Source organism: Amblyomma maculatum, unplaced genomic scaffold (assembly GCF_055883805.1).
Source record: "Amblyomma maculatum isolate TAMU_Amacu unplaced genomic scaffold, ASM5588380v1 scaffold_13, whole genome shotgun sequence".
Classification (NCBI taxonomy): Eukaryota; Metazoa; Arthropoda; class Arachnida; order Ixodida; family Ixodidae; genus Amblyomma; species Amblyomma maculatum.
Window position 1 is genome coordinate 28,244,301 of NW_028146738.1, and position 19,387 is coordinate 28,263,687.

A 19,387-nucleotide genomic window follows, 5' to 3' on the forward strand; every position below is an offset into this window, starting at 1 on the left:
CTGCCATCCACCTATTTTTAATGGCGAAGACAAGACAGATGTTGAAGATTGGCTCGATGAATACGAAAGGTGCAGCAAGAACAACCGGTGGGATTCTAGCATAATGCTTGCCAACATCATCTTCTACCTAGCGGGAACGGCAAAGACCGAGTTTACCAACCACGAACAGCAGATGCCTACTTGGGACATCTGCAAACAAAAACTTCAGGACTTGTTCGGCAAGCCGATTGGGCGAGCTCTAGCAGCCAAAAAAGACCTGTCTACTCATGCTCAATCGTCAACCGAATCATACCTCACCTACATACAGGACGTCCTCGCCCTGTGTCTAAAGGTGAACACCTCCATGACCGAAGATGATAAAGCGGGCCATATACTTAAAGGGACACTAAAGACAGCCAAAGATGGTATGAAAATCTAATGAACTACATTTGGTGACACTGTCGCCGCATATCCAGCAGCAAAAAATCGAATAATTACTGAGATATTGCGATAAGTAGTTGAGGTTTTTTCTTGTTCCCGCCGGTCGAATTCAAACTGTGGCCTCCAACTACGTAGTTGGCGTTGAGCGAGGCACACTATGACGTAAGCGGAGACTCCGTGATAGCTAGCGAGCCGGCGCGGCCCGTGGCGTCGCATCCCTCAAGGGCCAACTTGGCAACAGCGTACTCGCAATGACGGCCTCAGCCGAAATAAATAACACGAGCTCCTTAACGCTACCGCGTTAAAACGATAGAGTAATTTACCGAGCGATGGGTCCATAAAGGAAGAAAAAAAAAACATAGAGCGCTTGTAATGCACAATACTTTACATGTTTCTCAAGCTTTTGCGCTCCTTCTTGCACTGTGTATAAACAAATCGAGCCCTCGGTCATCGCAACGCTTCCTGACATGTTTACATACAAATAAGATTTAGTTACCAGCAAAATAGTGTCCTCGCTGCTGCGCTTGTCAGTTTTGAAGCTTCGTCGCACTTTTTTCCTTCAAGGTTTGTGCTACAGCTCCGTGTTCAGCGAAAATTACCTCCACGGTAGCAGAACAGGACCGAAGTGCCGGCGCCACTACATTTGCCAGCGCTGTGAAATTCCACATGTTAAAATGGATCCAGTGCACAATATAGTGCGCATAGGCATCCAGAACATTAGTTGCAAGACGTGAGAGCAGGCAGCATGCGCCGATGATGAAGTTGTAATTTTTAAACCGGCAGCAGAAACACTTTATTGTAAATGGGGCCATGACATAAAAATTAGAAATATTTCCAAGATTCTTCTGGTGCGGCGTAGACGAGCGGTTAGCGCCGAACGTTACGGAGCAAGCAGTAGCGAGTTCGAATCTTACCGCCTCTGGTCATTTTTTTTTTTTTTTTTACAAATTGAATTTCTTTTAACCTTTTGTAATGTATTTCTGGTGCTTCATTATTTTTAGTTTTTACTTTTTACCCGAGGCCCTTTTTTTTGCAGGGCGACGAGCGCAATATATCGACGCTCTCCTTGGTATGAGCGGCAAGTATGCCCCTTTTGTTTACGACGCCTGCAAATAGCACGTTGAAGGTCTTGTTGACGCAGTATATGTTGGTCAGATGTGCCATGATTTAGTGAACAATTGAATGATAATGCGGTTTTCCTTCGGTACTTAGCATTTGTATGCTTTTCGTGGCGTACGTAGCTGCAGTCAAGCGGTCAGCTCGCAGTCGAAGCGGCAACGGTGGCGATATGTTAGCGCAGAAGTGTGAACGAAGGAGTGTGTCGGCGGTAGCGGATTTCGCTCGTTCGTGCCTCCGAATGCTGAAATGGGAACCATCAAGGTGCATCTGCTGCTCCAAGCTCGTAATTCAGGCGCTGCAGGTTCAAACAAACTATCCGAGTGCGCACGAAATGCCCGAGCCGAAACATAACCAAAACTGAAGTGGGCGCCTGTGGCGCCTCCAAGTATATTTTTGTATTTGTCTTGCAACGTTTACGTTGTCTTTTCGCCGTCGTTTACGTATGATAAAAGCGTGTTATCATGTTTGAGAAAAAACGTACTACCGCATTCAAACATACAACGTAATTCGCATTTGTCAGCCTCCGGGATCCCTAGCGCGTCACGCGATTTGGTTGCGAGCCTCGGCCGTTTGGCTGTGGTGGCGATACCTGTATTTCTGTTATTCTTCTTTACTACCTTATAACAGCTCTGTTTTCAGTAAGAGTGGTCTTTTTGTAATCAGGAACTGGCATTCTATCGATGCAAACCCACTTCCTTTCTCTCTTTAGTGTCCCTTTAAGGGTATCGCTGATGACGCATTCAACATACTTCTCTGCAAAGACTGCTCTACGGTGGACTCAGTCCCGCAAGTTTGTCGCCGTTTCGAACAGGCGAAGCAGCGCTGCATCATCCATCGGTTTAAGCGCCTTCCCAAACGGCAACTACATCCTCATGTGACAATCTACCCACTTTGCTGCAGCCTTCAAGTCAGAACAACCTCACTACCATCGTCCGCAGAGAAATCGAGGCCTTGACTTCTGTTACACTTACATCCCCTCCTCCAGAGCCAACAATAGCTATGATAGAGACTGCTGTCCGCCAAGAATTCGCGAATGTGGGCCTCATCTCCAATCCTACCACGCCACCCCCTGCACCACAGCCAATACCAATGGTTGCTGCTGCCACAAGACAGGCCTACACACCGCGCTACCCTACCTGCAATCCTGCAGAGTGGCACATCTGACGATAGGCCTATTTGCTTCGTCTGCTGTTGGGCTGGCCATACGTCCCGCTATTGCCACAGCCGCCCGGCTCCCCCCTCTCGCCCCTATTACAGTCCTGTCCGCCATGACTACTATGCCCCACGGCGCGTTTCTGTCACTCCAGCACAGCTTCGTACTGAGAACATTGAGCAAGCCCGTCGTCCTAGCCGTTCGCCATCACCTAAAGCCCAGCATTCCCGATCACCTACTCCTCGCTGCAGCTTGTCCCCAACGTACCAAGACCCCTACTAGGGAAACTAGGCAATCCTCAACGTACCAAGGCCCCTACTCGAGAAACTAGGCAAAGCAGCAGCTGGACGTGACACTGCGCTACCAACCCGCACAGCCAACTGTGTTTCGGCCATCACACCACGCCGCAACCTGATCAATGTCCTCGTAGATAGAGTCCCTGTTCCCACTCTCATTGACACTGAAGCCCATATTTCAGTCCTTAGTTCTTCGTTCCGCCAACGCCTCAAAAATGTTCTTCCGCCCGCTAACACCTCTACAGTTCGTTTTGCTGATGGCAACACTGCTACCATCATCGGAATGTGCACTGCGCGCATTAGCATCACCGGCCACCACATCCCTGTGCTCCGCCGTTTTTACTACTTGTCCGCAAGACGTCATTTTAGGCCTAAATGTTTTAACAGCCCATTCCACTCTTACTGACTGTTCCTTCGGACTTCTGCGCCTAGCCTTGCCCCATTGTGTTCACAACCCTAGTGCTGACCATTCCCAGTCTCACCTCCGCTCCAGTACATTTACTCGCCTACCTCCTGAGGCAGCAGTATACGTGCCCATGTGACCTTTTCCTTCCCTTCCTGACGGCGACTACGTTGTCAACCCCCATCACCAAAGTCACTCTACAGCGCAATATTGTCTTACCTCATAACATTGTACTTGTCGCAAAACACCTCACCTACATTCCCGTACTCAACTTCAGCACGTCTTCACAAGTTCTCCCGGAGGGAATTTTTCTTGCCGAGCTGTCACCTTTGTCCAGCTTTACTATATCATCAGTGCTGTCCGACCGTCACGCTGAGGTACCTGCCCAACCAGTCCCGTCACATGGTCCGCAGGACCGCATCTCAGCCATGGTTGCCTCTGACCTGCGTTCCGAATATGCCAGTGCCCTTGCCGGCCCTCTGCAGTCATACGGCGACATTTTTGATTTCGGTTATGGATCCCTGGGCCAAACGTCCGTCGTCACACATCGCATCGATAAGATGCCTGCCCTATTCACCGACGGCCTTACAGAGTTGCTCTTTCCGAACGCCAATCATTCAGGAAGAAGTGAAGAAAATGTTGGCCAGCGACATTATTTAGCTGTCAAGCAGCCTCTGGGCATCTCCAGTAGTACTCCTCAAAAAGAAAGACAACAGCTGGAGGTCTTGCATAGATTATTGACACCTAACAAGATAAAAAAAAAAAGACGTGTGCCCTCTTCCAAGAATTGATGGCGCTCTCGACTGCCTGCATGGTGCCAAATACTTCTCCTCCAATGACCTCCGTTCTGGATATTGGCAGATCTCTGTTGACGAAAGAGATCGTGAAAAGACGGCTTTTGTCACCCCGAAAGGCCTCTATCAAATCAAGGTGATGCCTTTCGGCTTATGTAATGCCCCTGCGACTTTCGAGCGCATGATGGACTCCTTACTACGCGGGCTCAAATGGACCACATGTCTGTGCTACCTCGGCGTCATCATATTTTCATCAACCTTTGAGGGCCATCTCCATCGTGTTTCAGCTATTCTTGGCGTCTTCCGAAGAGCTGGCCTTCAGTTGAACTCCAAAAAGTGTAGCTTTGGTCGGCGGGAACTCTAGGTCCTAGGACATTTGGTCAACACCCACAGCCTGCTTCCTTCTGTCACCACTGCCAGCTCATGCTAGTGATGCCCTAGTCCAAGCTGATGCTGCCCGCGTTGTTGCTCGCAGCCGACTCTCAGCCTCCCAGCACTCCCAGAAACTTCGCTATGATTTCTGGCATTGCAACAGCCATTATTCTTGCGGGTCTCTTGTGCTGCTTTGGACCCCAGCTCGCCGCGTTGGCCTCTCGGAAAAACGTTTGCCCCGTTATACAGGACCCTACTGTGTTTTACGACAAGTGACTCAAGCGACATACGAAATTGCACCCTTGCATCCCGCACACCATACCTGTACACCTCGCACCAAAATGGTCCATGTTGCACGCTTAAAGCCGTACTACACAGACCCGGGTTTGGAAGCTAGTATGCACCGGAACGGTGCTTTTCAGCCGGAGGGGTAGTGTTACGTTAGGCGATGCATGTGCTGATATGCGCATAAGGAAAAAGAAGAAGCTCGGTAGTTTGTGGTGAAGACGACGACAACGTTCGAGCAGTGTCGGCTGCTGCCTGCAGGAAAGGCCTGTTGTGTGAAAGCCTTGTTTCCCGCATCCGCTCTCTGCAACCTCAAGCTGAACTACACCCCATAAAAACATGACCAAAGGAGAGGAAGACAGAGCGGACGCCATCATCAAAATGGCAGTCAAGACCACACTCAAGCTCCCCATGAACACACCAAACCACAAGCTGGCAGCCCTGGGTTAACACAATACAAATACAATTGGCAGAAGCCCAGATCAAGTCGCATCTAAACAGACTTCTGCAAACAAGGACGGGAAGATGGGTGCTGGAAAGGCTGAGGTAAAGCACTTACCTACAGGCTTATAACAGGACAACAGAGGTATCGTGGGAAGCCAGAATTTGGTGCGGAGTTCGGCCCATACCAAGAAACATAGACCCCCACCTACATCCGGGAAGGAGGCAGACGAGCACAGAGTATGATGAGAAAACATTGGGCCAACAAGTCACGTCAAGGTTCACTGATGCATCAAAGAGGGCGGTAACCACAGTCACGGACTGCGAGGGCCACGAGGTAGTTAGCGTCTCAATCCAAAACTGTATGGTCACCGAGGCAGAAATGGCTATAACGCACTGGCCATTAGGCAGGAAAGAGAAACGGGGGAGAGTGACGATAGTCAGATTCTCAATCCGCATGCAGAAATTTTCAACGGGGCAAGATATCCAAGACAGCACACCAAATCCCGACTTCCACAAGCGAGACATGCAAACACTAGTGTGGATTCTGGGGCACGCAGGGATCACTGGAAATTTTTACGCAGACAGGGTGGCTAGAGGACATAAAACCTACCGTGCACCTAACAGCCTCGCGTCAGAGGACCCGATTCCACTTGATCCCAACAACACCATAATAGTGTGGCACTACAGAGGCTTGCGGGAAGTATATCCAGAGCCACATAAAAAATGAGGCTACGGTTCTGAGGCGGCTACAGACGGGCACCTTCATTATTTACACATATTACACAAGATAGCATGACATTCAGAGATGAATGCCCATGGTGCGGGAGGACCCCTGCCCTGTACCACATAACGTGGGAATGCTGTGCACATCAAATACAAACCATTCCAAACCAAAATGAAAGGCAGTGGGAGGCTTTCCTGGCCAGCACTGACCAGGAGGCTCAGCTCTACTTGGTCACAAGGACTCGGAAGCTGGGGAAAGCCAGTGGTGCCCTGGACTGGGGGTGCCAACCGCTCGTCAGCCTCAGCTGAAGAGGCGAAGAAAAAGATCCCCAAGCATTTCATAAGTTTATTCACTCACTCATCATCGAGTCTACAAAACGAGATTTGAAGCCAGGCATGAAAAACTTCAGTATTACATTTACTGTCTTGGAAATAGGCCGGCCCAATGCGACCAAAGGACACGAAGTTCTGACATGCAAGGTGGCAGACCGATCCGGGTCGATAAATGTTTGTCTGGGATGAACCGGGCACACGCATTCAGCAAGGTGATATTTGCAAGCTTACCAAAGGTTATGCATCACTGTAGAAAGGCTGCCTTACTCTGTACGAAGAAGTCTGCAACATTCAGATTGGTTTTTCCTGCCACTCAGTGAAGCACCATTCATGAGTGAACCTAGAGTTCATGCAGCAGTTGCAGTTGAGACTGAATGTCAATGTTGAATGGGGGTGATCGCCAACTTCAGAGGCAAATGTGGCCAGTACCGGTCCCATGGGTGGCGCAGCCTTGCCCATTCCAACACCAAGCAATGGTCACCCTGGTGTAGTCGGCTGGGGTCCATGAGGACGGGGCCACAAAGGTATGCCCCAAAAAGCTCCCTGCGCGTGTTGCGCATGACAGTGGCATCAAGGCTTAACCAGAGAGAGGTATGTGCGCTGTTTTAGACGGAAGCAGTGCTTAACTACAGCACCTTTTAAACCATTATGCTCAGGGTTCTCCCCAGAAATTATCTTGACCACAAAAGCTGTTGGACATTTGTTAGCAAACAAAAAAAAAGGAAGATAGGATCAGAGGGGCGGGGGATGATGACGACAATCGCCTTTGATACAGGAGGTTGATCAGTAAATCTGTAGTCATTCGTAATCAATCCTGGCTGCATTTCGATGGCGGGAAATACAGTTGGCCATTTACAGTGCAATGTCAGTGCACGCTAGAGAACCCCGGGTGAGAGAAATAGTCCATAGCCTACCTCTGCAGCGCCCTCAGCCTCAGATCCTAGTCGTGGCCCAATGGTTTGGTCACCTGCCTCGGTTGCAGGAGGTGGATGGTTCGAATCTGCCGCTGGCCAACGGCTAAAAATTGATACAGGCTTCCTCAGACCTTGCAGCCAGGTTCTTCAGGGGGAGTGCCTGGGAGGAGGCTCTTCAGATGCGGCTATGGCTTGTGGAAACACTGTGTAGAAACTGGTGCATATGTGCAGTCACTGTTCGTGTCCCCGATGTAACCCCCCTCAGTGAGGCCGACCCAGATTACGAATAGCTGAGTAAATCCCCTTGAAGTTGAGCCCGATTCGTTGCCGTAGAGTAAAGAAGAGCCACATAATGGGCTTTTGCCGTGCTAAGCGAACTTATTGTTGTCCGATGGCGGAATGGAACACTGGCCATTGGCACAGCTATTTGGGACCTATGACCCCTTTCCCAAGAATTTCACCCCACTGAGACGAGCACCAAGCCGGGAGAAAGCTTGTACCCATTGAAAACTGGTGGGTACTCAGCGGCAGCGGGGATTGAACCCGGTACCTCCCGAATATGAGGTAGATGCTCTACCACAAGGCTAACACTTTGGCCTAGTGGTTAGAGCGCCCGTCTCAGCTGTGGGAGGTGGTTAGTTCAAAGCCCAGCGCCGGACACCCACCGGTAAAAATGGGTACAAACATCCCTCGGCCTGGTGCTCAGCTTTTTTAGGGGTGTGTGCTTGGGAGAAGCTCCGTAAACCCCGCTGCGCCCCTGGTGGGCCAAACCCAGTTTCAAACAAACACGCAGCCTGCAAAGGTGGTTCATGTTCATCTTGGTTCTCACTCTGAGCCTTGGGTACCACAGCAGTCAGCAGCAATGATAAAAAAAAGGCCACATATGGGCTTCTGGTCGCCCCATGGCGAATCGAATCACTGTCCCATTGGCGCTATTATTCAGGTCATGACCCCTTTCCCAAGAATTTCACCCTACAAGAGCAGAGCACCAGGCCAGGGGAAAGCTTGTAGCCAATGAAAACCGGTGGGTGCCCGACGGCAGAGGGGATCGAACCTTGTACCTCCCGAATATCAGGTGGATTCTCTACCACAATGCCGCCGCTTTGATTAAAATTATGGGGTATTGGCATAATAGAAAATTTTTATATAAAAATGCATCTCACTGACAATATATATAGCATAGCTCCACATGGCAGGCCATTTGGCTACAGCTACATTTTGATCAGAACAAAATAATATTGATGGTAATGGTCTTAACGACCTGTAAGAAATTGCCTAATTAGGCACCAGTTATGTTTCCATAGTATGAGAATTAAGACAGACTGAAACAAATTACATTTTTGAAAACAGTTGGAAGAAATACACCTGAATGTCAAACTTGATTACAATATCTAATAAAAATGCAAAATAATAAAGATGCAAAAAAAAAAATTATGGCCGATTTGCACGTGTAATCAAATGCAAAGGTGCGTAGCACTACTTATCCCTGCTATACCTTTCCATCGCTTGCAGTCGTGCATCCCGTTGTCCTTGAGTTTTTATCGCACGTTTGTTCCTCTTCACTTCGGTATCCATTTCACGACGACGTTCACTGTCGAGCAATTTCCTGAGCATGCTCGGCACATTTCCTTTTTTTGTGCTTCTAGGTTCTAGCACTATTTAGCTGCAATATCAGATTCAGTAGACTCACAATCCCATTGTACTTCAGCACACTGTGCACTGGGAACCTGTGCTGCAGTGCTCGATGGCCCTACTTTATTCATTGCAAAGCGAAGCAAACACGTGGCACAGCCGCATACTCAGCTTTCTTTACACCATCTTCAGAAATGAGTGAAAACAGGCACAATGTACCCCTTTACAATACACTGCTTTGAAGCCGAAAGGTATGGGGTGGGATTATAGGGGGAGAGAGGGAAATGAACTTGAAGGCGGAGGTGAGCACATGCTGCTTTACGACGCTGCGAGCAGCTCCGAGCCAAGATACAGGAAGCAACGCGAGTGAATGTATACTGTCCATGACGGCTAAGGAGTGACTGATTAGAGGGGTGAGATGCCGAAGTGGAGGACACGAGCACGACACACGACTGCTCACTGCGGAGCAGCAACGCCTGTGCAACACTGCCCAGTGACAGCTGCCACGACTGCAACAAACACACCCCTCTTTTAACTGTTTTATTCTCTCACTGGGTGCATCTATGCGGCTGCTCCGCCCCCTCAGTATTAAGTCGTGTTATACAGGCGTCGCCACTTTCCCTTCCTCCTCTTCAAGTTCACGGAGAGGCGGATGGAGAGAGAGAGAGCGGCTTCTGCTGTAGCTCTGTGGCCGCTCTGCCTTCTCAATGCTGAGCTGTGCCTGTCCCCCACTTTCTTTTTTCCATTTCACATTCACTAAAGATAGAAAGAGTGAGCAGCTTCAGACAGACATAAGTGAAATCCGTGATTGCGGCTAGTACTAATATGCACTAAAAAGTGATTTCTAAAAGGCAATAATGGCAACAGCAGAAATCCTCTATTGACTGTTTCTAAATGGTGCAAAAATTCATAAGCACCTGAAAAATGCATACAAAAAAATAGTCACTTTTTGAGCGGAGCTTCCCAACTGGTATGATCCCAAAGCTCCGAGCTTCAGAGCATGCGACTCGTTCACCCCGGCAAAAAGCTCAAGCCAATCCAATACGATATGGCTGCACGCACGCGCTTGGCAGCACAGCTCACCGATCACTTTTGCACTGGCCTTTGCTGGCGTGGTTATTCCTGCTTTTTGTCGCATACTACTCTCAAGCAGTGCTTCCATATATTTTTTGAGTACTCAACTCACGTGCGTATTGGTTCTATTGTGGCAGCTCAGCCATGCATTGGCGTGAAAGTAATATATCGCGCCTCGTCTTGCGGTTAGCCGGGTAGCAGCCGCGCGCTCAGTACAAAAAAGTCTGCATGAATAACATACTTGCCATGTGCCAGCTTAAAAAGAAAATGCACTGCAGAATATGATACGTAGCAAGGTAAGGCCAAGAGATTAGTTCAAGATGACACAGCACATAGAAGCACAGCAGCGTCAACCAGGCACCAGCCAACAGTACTCGAATGTCATCTTCACCAGACCCACGAGCTACACTGAAGGCCAGCTCATTGGAAGATGCCAATAGCCGAAACATGATGGAGGTGGCCCTCAAAGGTTGATGAAAATATGATGACGTCCTCGAGGTAGCACAGACATGTGGTCCATAACCCATGTAGTAAGGAGTCCATCATGCGCCCGAAGGTCGCAGGGACATTACATAAGCCGAAAGGCATCACCTTAAATTAGTAGAATCCATCTGGGGTGACAAAAGCCGTCTTTTCACGATCGCTTTCGTCAACGGAGATCTGCGAATATCCAGAACAGAGATCGATGGAGTAGTTGGCACCATGCAGGCAGTCAAGGGCGTCATCGATCCTAGGAAGATGGTTTGGTTTGGTTTGTGGGGTTTAACGTCCCAAAGTGACTCAGGCTATGAGAGACGCCGTAGTGGAGGACTCCGGAAATTTCGACCACCTGGGGTTCTTTAGCGTGCACTGACATCGCACAGCACACAGACGCATTGCTTTTTGCCTCCATCGAAAAGCGGCCGCCGAGGCCGGGATTCAATCCCGCGTCCTTGGGAACAGTAGTCAAGCGCCGTAACCACTGCGCCACCCCGGCAGGGATCCTAGGAAGAGGGTCACGTCTTTGTTATCTTGTTTAGATGCCGATAATTTACGCAAAACCTCCAGCTGTTGTCTTTCTTTTTTACGAGTACTACCGGAGACACCCAAGGGCTGCTCGACGGCTCAATAATGTTGCTAGCCAACATTTTCTTCACTTCCTCAATGATTCAGCGTTCGGAAAGAGCGATTCTAAGGCCACTGGTGAATAGGGCGGGCATCTCGAGTATTGATGCGATGTGTGACGACGGACGCTTGGCCCGGGGATCCGTGACTGAAATCAAAAATGTCGCTGTGTGACTGCAAAAGGCCGGCAAAGGCTCTGGCACATTCGGGGCGTAGGTCAGAGGCCACCATGGCTGAGATGCAGTCCTCCGGACTATGTGCCGGGACAGGTTGTGCAGGTACCTCGGCGTGATGTCGGATAGCACTGCAGAAGTAGTAAAGCTGGACAAAGGTAAGAGCTCGGCAAGGAAAATGCCATCCAGGAGAACTTGCGAAGACATGCTGAAGTTGAGTACGGGGATGTAGTTGAAGTTATTCTAGACATGTACAATGTTATGAGGTAGGACGATGTTGCGCTGTAGAGAGATGCCGGTGATGGGGTTGACAACATAGTCGCCGTCGGGAAGGGAGTAAAAAGGTGACATGGGCACGCATACTGAGATATACCTATCTCCCGCATACCTCGGGAGATAGGCGAGTAAATGTACTGGAGCGGAGGCGAGGCTGGCAATGGTCAGCACTGGGGTTGTGAACACAATGGGGCAGGGCTAGGTGCAGAAGTCCGGAGGAACAATCAATGAGAGCGGAATGGGGTGTTAAAAAGTCAAGGCCTAAAATCATGTCTTGAGGACAATAGTAAGGACGGCGAAGAGCACAAGGACATGGTGGCCGGCGATGGTGACGCACGCAGTGTACATTCCGATGATGGTAGCAGTGTTTCCATAAGCAACACGAACTGTAGAAGTGTTAGCGGGCGTAACAACGTTTTTGAGGCGCTGGCGGAACGACGAACTAAGGATTGAAATATGGGCTCCAGTGTCAATAAGGGCAGAAACAGAGACTCCATCCACAAGAATGTCAATGAGGTTACGTCTGGGTGTGGGGGTCAGTTCCGAGTTGATAGTCCGGGTCGGTAATGCAGCGTCACTCCCGGGCGCTGCACTCGTTAGTTTCCTGAGTAGGTGTCGGCGTACGATGGGGAGGAGCTGTGACGAGACACCGGTTAACAGGATCAATGAGCCAGTGGGGAAGGAGATAGGCTGGAGTGACGGGCAGTGGTGACGGTTCCATTGCGAGGCTGATCTGTTTGAGGAAGATAATGTCCAGGTCCCTCATAGGCGGGGCAGGGCTCCTATGGTTGGGCAGGGAAGCGTCGAGGTCCACTGTAGTATCGACGGTTGCGTTGTAATAAGAGCGAGGAGCTAAGAAGATGCAGCTACGGCAATATCGCGATGTGTGGCCGGCGTGACAGCAAATGAAGCAAATTTGCCTGCCGTCTGAGGTATGCCACTCTGTAGGATTACAGCTAAAGTAGTGAAATGGGGAAGCCTGGCCGGCGGTAGCAGCAGCCACTACAGGAACAGGGCGCGGTGACGGTGGCAGCATGGGGCTGGAGGAGAGGCCGGCGTTGGCAAGTTCGTGGCGAACAACGGCCTGTATCATGGCCATGGTGTCGGGCAGCGGAGACGTGAGTTGCAGGAGCCAAGACCTTGAGTTCTCTCCGGATGATCCGAGTGATGATCGCTGCATGAGAAGGCTGTTGCAAAGGCACCAGGTCAGCGCAGGATGACGTAGCCGCCGTGTTCAGAAGACGCTCAAAGCGATGTATGAGACGGTGTTTAGCCTGCTCAAATTTTCGACAGACTGGAAGTAACGAGTTGACGGTAGAGCAATCCGTGCAGAAGAGGATGTTCAATGCAGCATCTGCTATACACGTGAGGATATGCCATATCTTGTCACTTTCTGGCATGGAGCTGTTCACCTTGCGGCACAACGAAAGCACGTCTTGAATATAGGCAAGGTAGGACTCCGTGGGAGATTGGGTGCGAGTAGAAAGTTCTGTTTTTGCTGCGACAGACCGCCCAATCAGCTTCCCGAACAAGTCCTGAAGCTTTTACTTACAGATTTCCCAGGTCACTAGCTCTTGCTCATGATTTTGGAACCATGTTCAAGCTGTTCCCGCCAAATAAAAGATTATGTTAACCAGCATAATAGTCGCGTCCCAGTGGTTGTTTCTGCTGCAGTGCTGGTACTCATCTAGCCAGTCGTCTACATCTCGCTTGTCTTTGCCATTAAAGATGGGAGGGTGGCGGATCTTCGACAGTACCACTGGCTGCGCCAATGTTGCTGCGATGGTAGGGGCTGCCTCGGAAGTCATAGTTGTCATTGCTGACGTCGTCGTGAGCCCAGGTAGGTGTGGGCCACTGTGCAAATCCAGCTTTTCCTGTGCTATTTCGCTCTTCTATTATACTCTGTGCACAAGGGAATCTTTAGTCACCTCCACCAAGATGATATGTGGCAAAGTAAGGCCAAGAGATTAGTCCAAGATGACACAGCACACAGAAACACACCAGCGTCAACCAGGCAGCAGCTGGCACTACTCGAATGTCATCTTCTTCAAAACCCACAAGATTCTTCTTCATTCTTTATGCACATAAGAGTGCATGCACCGCCTAATGTAACAATATCGTGCCATTCTCCCTGACTTGGCGAAATTTTTGACGATTTCCCTGACATTTCCAAGTTTTCCCGGTGCATGAAATTTCCCTGACAATTCCCTGTTGCTAGACACCTTGAGCCTTGTCCTCCCTCAATCTTAACGCAGATGGTTCTGGTTTCACATTATGCATGGCCAAACCAGGTAAGTGCTACTTTTGAGCTTCCTAGGCAACAAAAGCAGCAACAATGCACAAGCTTTGTGTTGAGTTTCACCTCAAATGTCTGGTTTAGGCAGGAAAATTTTTCAAAACAGTTTCAATAAGTTGCTGGTAGCCATGTGAAAACAACTCAAGGTGAAAGCTCCCATAACTAAGTTTCAGAGCACAGATTGCTAGTAGAGTGTGCCGAAGGAATCACTAAACCTAGATGCGCTGTACATTAAAGGTATCATGTCACAGAGCACACTGGAAAAGACTGCTACAAATGAAAACTTCATAAACCACAGCATTGAGAGGTAGGTAATGTTCAGAGTAGACTAACACAAAGCCTACAGTAAACAGTACCGCATTAAAATACAGCTTTGACAAGCACACAAAAATTTGTTAAATTCAAGACTGGGCCAGCAAATGGTATGCTTTCTGTGCAGTGTCTGCAGATGCCCTAAGTCATGCATGTGATGGGAACTAGACTATCTAACAGCCCTGGCTTGTTGTAAACTATATCCTGCACCATATCAATATCTCTTTATTGCCAACATTACTGGCATGTCATTTCCGTTGCTAGCCGATGCAATGCAGTGTATAAGTGTGGCTCTAGCGGCCAACTCAAAACTTGATAACCTGCATACACACAGCGAGACGACGAGACCAGTCTCGACATGTTAACACTGCTCCGAAACATATTCTAAATAGTTTCTACCTTCTTTAACAATTCCAAATTTCAGGTGGAGAGAGAGAGGCCTTTCAGATTGAAACCAAGTCTTGAGGCTGTTGAGCATCCTGTATAGTATCCCCACGAAGGCCACTGCAAAAGGGAAGTAACGGTCATTTTACTCACAAGTCACAAACGCATAAGTAACTGATATGCGTCAAAAAAGCATCAGCATGGACAAAAAAAGTCACCAAAACCAGAGGTCCACTTAATTTACTAGCTTCAGCGAGAGGCAACAAACACGTACAATCAGTGTAGGTTGTTTAGACGTGCATTGGCCACCAAATAAAGAGACACCTTGATGCAGTTACTAGATTCTAAAGGCAATATTTGTGCAAAAGCACAGCAGTATAGACAAACAAAAAGCTGTAACTGACATGTAACCACAAAGCCGCCAGCTCTCTCCGAATTTTCATTTTTAGCGACTGGTGCACACTGCTTGACTGACTGCAACATCATTTAGACCATAAGACCCCCCCACACCAGACAAAATAAGTAAACACACAAGATGAAACACTGGCACTACTGACAACAGATTTTTGAATGAAAAGAGCCAAGGTATATATATGTATGCTCGCAGACATGCAGAGGCTTAACTGTACATTAATCCGATAAATCAGCTTGTTAACAAAAGACACGTGAAAAAACTTTTATCTCTTTCGCAGAGGGCAAGGGAGCTGTCGCTTAAACATTCATATCCCACTTTCCTCATCAAAAATGGCTCTAAGTTTCGCGAGCAGTTTTCCAAATCTTCTGTGTTTCAATCTTAACTGCAGCTTCATAACAACCAACAAAGAAAAGCAAGCACGTTTCGTCAGAAAATGGCACCTAGCAGGGTTTGCTAGTGGCCACTGTCGATGACACAGGGTTTTAGTATGGTCTTGCTGCAGCCAAGCTTTTAGGTTATCAGGAAGGTAGCGTCCACGCAAAGCCCAAACACCAACACCCAAAAAGCACAACTACCAAGAGAATGTGAGTTTGCTGGCCGGAAAACTGCTGCATATACAAGGCTCGCCAGACCACTTCACGTCCCCTCTCCAACAGCTGCACCACTAGCGGCACGCGCTGTCTCTATATGAAATTTTGGCTGGAGTTTCATGACCATAAAAAGCATGTGCCGTCATTGTGTGTTGTCATTGTTGTGCTTGAATTATCAGAAGCATTGAAGGACTCTGGTTATAATAAAGAAACCCTGACACGATAATTAAGGTAATATTTTGATGCAAGGAATTCATAGATGGTTTTGTAAAATTCAAGTTAAATTGAAAAGATCAGGGTGGAGCCTATAAACTATAAAAAATTTTAAAAGTTACTTGGCATCCTCCCGCAACCTATTACGGTGACACTTCCACGCATGCCCCTTCCCGCTGATATCGTTTGGGCTTTCTGGGTGCACCCACTTATTGGACAATCCCACATGAAACAAACCGGATGGGTTGTGGTGGGGTATCATCACAACTTGTCTTCTTAAGCCAGAAGCTTTAAGTCTCATGCCACATAGAACTGATGTCATGAGTAAAAAATTATTTGTTGTAATTAGGCCCACAAAGAGGGCTAGGAACGAAAAATGGTAAGGGTAACGTAGGAAGCGTGCAGGGTGGGTCAGAGAAATAACTCGAGTCACTGACATTCTAGTGGACATCAAGAAGAAATGAGCATGGGCAGGACATGTAGTGTGAAGACAGGATAACTGATGGTTGCTTAGGGTTGGATTCCAAGGAAAGGAAAGTAGCAGGGGGCAGTAGAAAGTTAGGTGGGCGGATGAGGTTAGGAAATTTGCAGGAGTCAAGTGGATGCAGCTAGCAGAGGACCGGGTTAGTTGGAAGAATATGGAAGAGGCCTTTGCCCTGCAGTGAGTATAGTCAGGCTGATGATGATAAATAAGGCATAAAGTGGTTAGGAATGTAGTGTCGTAACTAGAGCTAATAAAGGCTGCATATCCAATCATGCCTTGCTATTTGGTCAACATCCGTCAAGGTCCACTCATACCTTAAAGTCACCAAAGCAATGAGTGGGACAAAAGCCTACACAAGAGACACTCCTATGGCTGGGCCTATCCCTCCTTGCTGCCTCTGTCATGCCATCTAAAGGCATCACTAACAAACACCAGATTTGACTTTACGTATCAAAATATTCATGCAAAAACTGCCTTTGTGCAGCTTGCAGCGTGATGTCATACTATTTTGCTAATTGGCATGCATCTGCTAGTCAAGTTAGTGATAGGGATTCGAACCAACATATGTGCTTCTATTTGTATGCCCTAATTACCTCCCTACACCATATGACCGAAGAGCATTTTCAAAGGTTAAGTGAAGAGGGAAGTGTTAGAGAAGCAGAATGAGCACAGTGTCAAGCTACAGGTCGCGTGGCGGCATGCACCAAAGGAGAAAGCACTGGAAAGGCACTGCTACTCGAGCGAGTTTTCGCATTCATATATGTAGGCGATTCTAAGCGTCTTGAAATATATTTTTCTTTTTGTGTCAACAAGTGGTCAGATCCGGGAGTTATTTTTCATCCCCGATATGTTTGGCATTACTGAAACTAGTTTGAAAAATATGAGTATTGTGGAGGGGACTGATAGAATACCTGTTGCTCACTTGCATTTCTGTATTTAGTAAATAGCTTTCATGTTACCCTTAATTTTAGCACTTCATTTTTGCAGACAACTTGAATTGCTACAAGAAAATGAAACATGCTATTGTTCATGTCTCAAAGTAGATTACATTGATTGTCCCCTTGGTGGGGTTTATAGGGCCACAATCATTTTTTGCAGTAATATCAGCCTTCAAGTTACCATGCAGTTGACAACTTCAGCAATCTCATTTTGTGCTGCAAATAGTAAATTAGACTAGTAATTCTCGAGATTGGCAAATAATTACATATCTATTAATCACCTTTTCTAGGGTCTTCTACAAGCTAGCTAAAGACATGTGCTTCCAGGTCTCCAAGAAAACTGCAGCCCCTGCCATAGCATTCCAGATGGAAGAGCATGTTTTATTTTGTACGCTTTGCATACACTTGCTTTTGTTTAATATAACATTTAGCTTTTCTGCAATTGCATATGCTGCTCTATATTTATGAACAAATGTACCTCATTTGTTTTTATCTACATGCGTGTCTTTTATAGACATGTGACCAACACTGACAAATTTGTAAATCCCTTTATATGTTCAGCATTGGAAGCATATATAGGAACATTGACAAAAGCAAGGAATTTTCACTAACAAGGGTGCACATTGGGATCTGCTTGGCAAAATACCACTATGGTAAACGATGTATGCTTAGCTGTCATTGCTTGTTTCTAGTCATCAGTTAATGTACCACCTTACAATGTTCTGAGGAACAAGTTTCAGAATATTTTTCATGTTATTCCAGGGCTATATCTCATTATGATTTGCTTACATGTGAGACTCAAATTTCTAGCAGTATTTGAAGTCGTGCATAGCACAATTAAGCACTACAGCAAAAGATGCATGCTTAGCTGACATGCCTTTCTAATCCTCTTAAACTGCTGAACAAGTGGGCACATTTGCAGAGGGATAGAAAGGCATGTCAGCTAAGCACGCATCTTTTGCTTATTGTGCCATGCACAACTCCAATTTTGCTTCAAATTCAAGTATAGCATGCGAGGAAATCAGCCAGAGATAGTCCTGGAATGAAACGTAAATGATCCCGAAACTTGTTCTTGAGGAGATTCCGAGGAAGTGCGTTGGATGGACAAATGGATCTCATATGGTCTAGTTTAGAATTATTTGAGGACTACCTAAGGATGACCTAGCATTCTCTGAACAACTCTGCATTTATTGGGTTGTGTTGAACAAAGACAGCTCCAGAAGAGCCCAATTCGAAGCCGTTACTGATCAGCCTGCGCCCAAAAGCGAGCGTACAAGAACAAAAAAAAACAAAATGTCAGTTCAAAGCAAACACAAAAAAATATCACAAGAAATAAAAACAGCGAGCAAAAGCAAAAACTCAAATGCTGCAAGGATATGACGACGCAAAAAGAACAGATTAGTGCGTTTTTGGCTAGTGATTTATGCTTTCTAGGGGCTGGTGATGACTTCGAATATTAGGTTATATATTTCAGTCATAGACCAGATTTTACAGTATTTCACCGTTCCAGCCTCTTAAAACGTTAATTTTGGCAGTCATGGACTCCACTGCAACGTTATGGAATTCAAAATATAAGGCTGGTGTGCATTTCCTGATCTGCAGACACCCCAAATAAATTCCACACATACCACCTTAAGTTATATTACCACAAACACAGAAGCTCGTAACTGATGCACCTCCTACACTATCTGATGAAGGGGACATGAGTCTATTGAAGAGACAGCATAGATACATCACTGTGCATCAAGGGCACAACAAAATACCGAAAACTTCGAAGAGCTGTATAAAAAAACAAGCGATACATCCCTTAAAACCACATGCTGATCAAGACACAACTGTACTAGTAAAAATACAACCCACAAATTTCTGCGTGCCTGTTCTGCCACTTCAGCTAAAACCCTGTCAACGATGACACAGACAAATCTGGGTGCAGATATGCCTGCCCAAATGGACGTGTTAATTTGCAGCACCTGTCAATTAGATCTGCATTGAACACACTGGTGGCCCAATAAAAATCTGAACATTTAAGACAATCTCTGTGTTGACAAGCGCCCATGTGCTTTTCCTAAGTTGCATTAGTTGTGTTCAGGGTTTTCCCCAGAAACTTTTGAGAGGTGGACATTTGAGGCCCAACAGGGTGGGGAGTGGTGGTATAACCTGAATAATGACAACACAGCCTACATCTTGAGAGAGAGAAAAAAATCAGATACAGCTTTGGAGCTCTTTCTTTTAATAAAGTA

At 47.3% G+C, this 19,387-nt stretch overlaps 1 long non-coding RNA gene and 1 pseudogene across 2 annotated transcripts in view; one reads left to right on the forward strand and one right to left on the reverse strand.

Annotated features, from left to right (window-relative positions):
* Positions 1 to 19,387, reverse strand: part of LOC146172463 (uncharacterized) — a 122,420-nt gene that overhangs the window by 26,730 nt on the left and 76,303 nt on the right. Inside the window, exons 4-5 of one of the 2 annotated variants that reach the window (XR_014702475.1) lie at positions 14,523 to 14,627; positions 7,270 to 7,416 (exon numbers count right to left, since the gene is read on the reverse strand). This is a non-coding gene — a long non-coding RNA (uncharacterized LOC146172463). Of the gene's footprint in view, positions 1 to 7,269; positions 7,417 to 14,522; positions 14,628 to 19,387 lie in introns of those variants that run through there. The other variant, XR_014702474.1, reaches the window with a different exon arrangement.
* On the forward strand, positions 1,095 to 6,904 carry LOC146172464 (SOSS complex subunit B1 pseudogene; annotated as a pseudogene).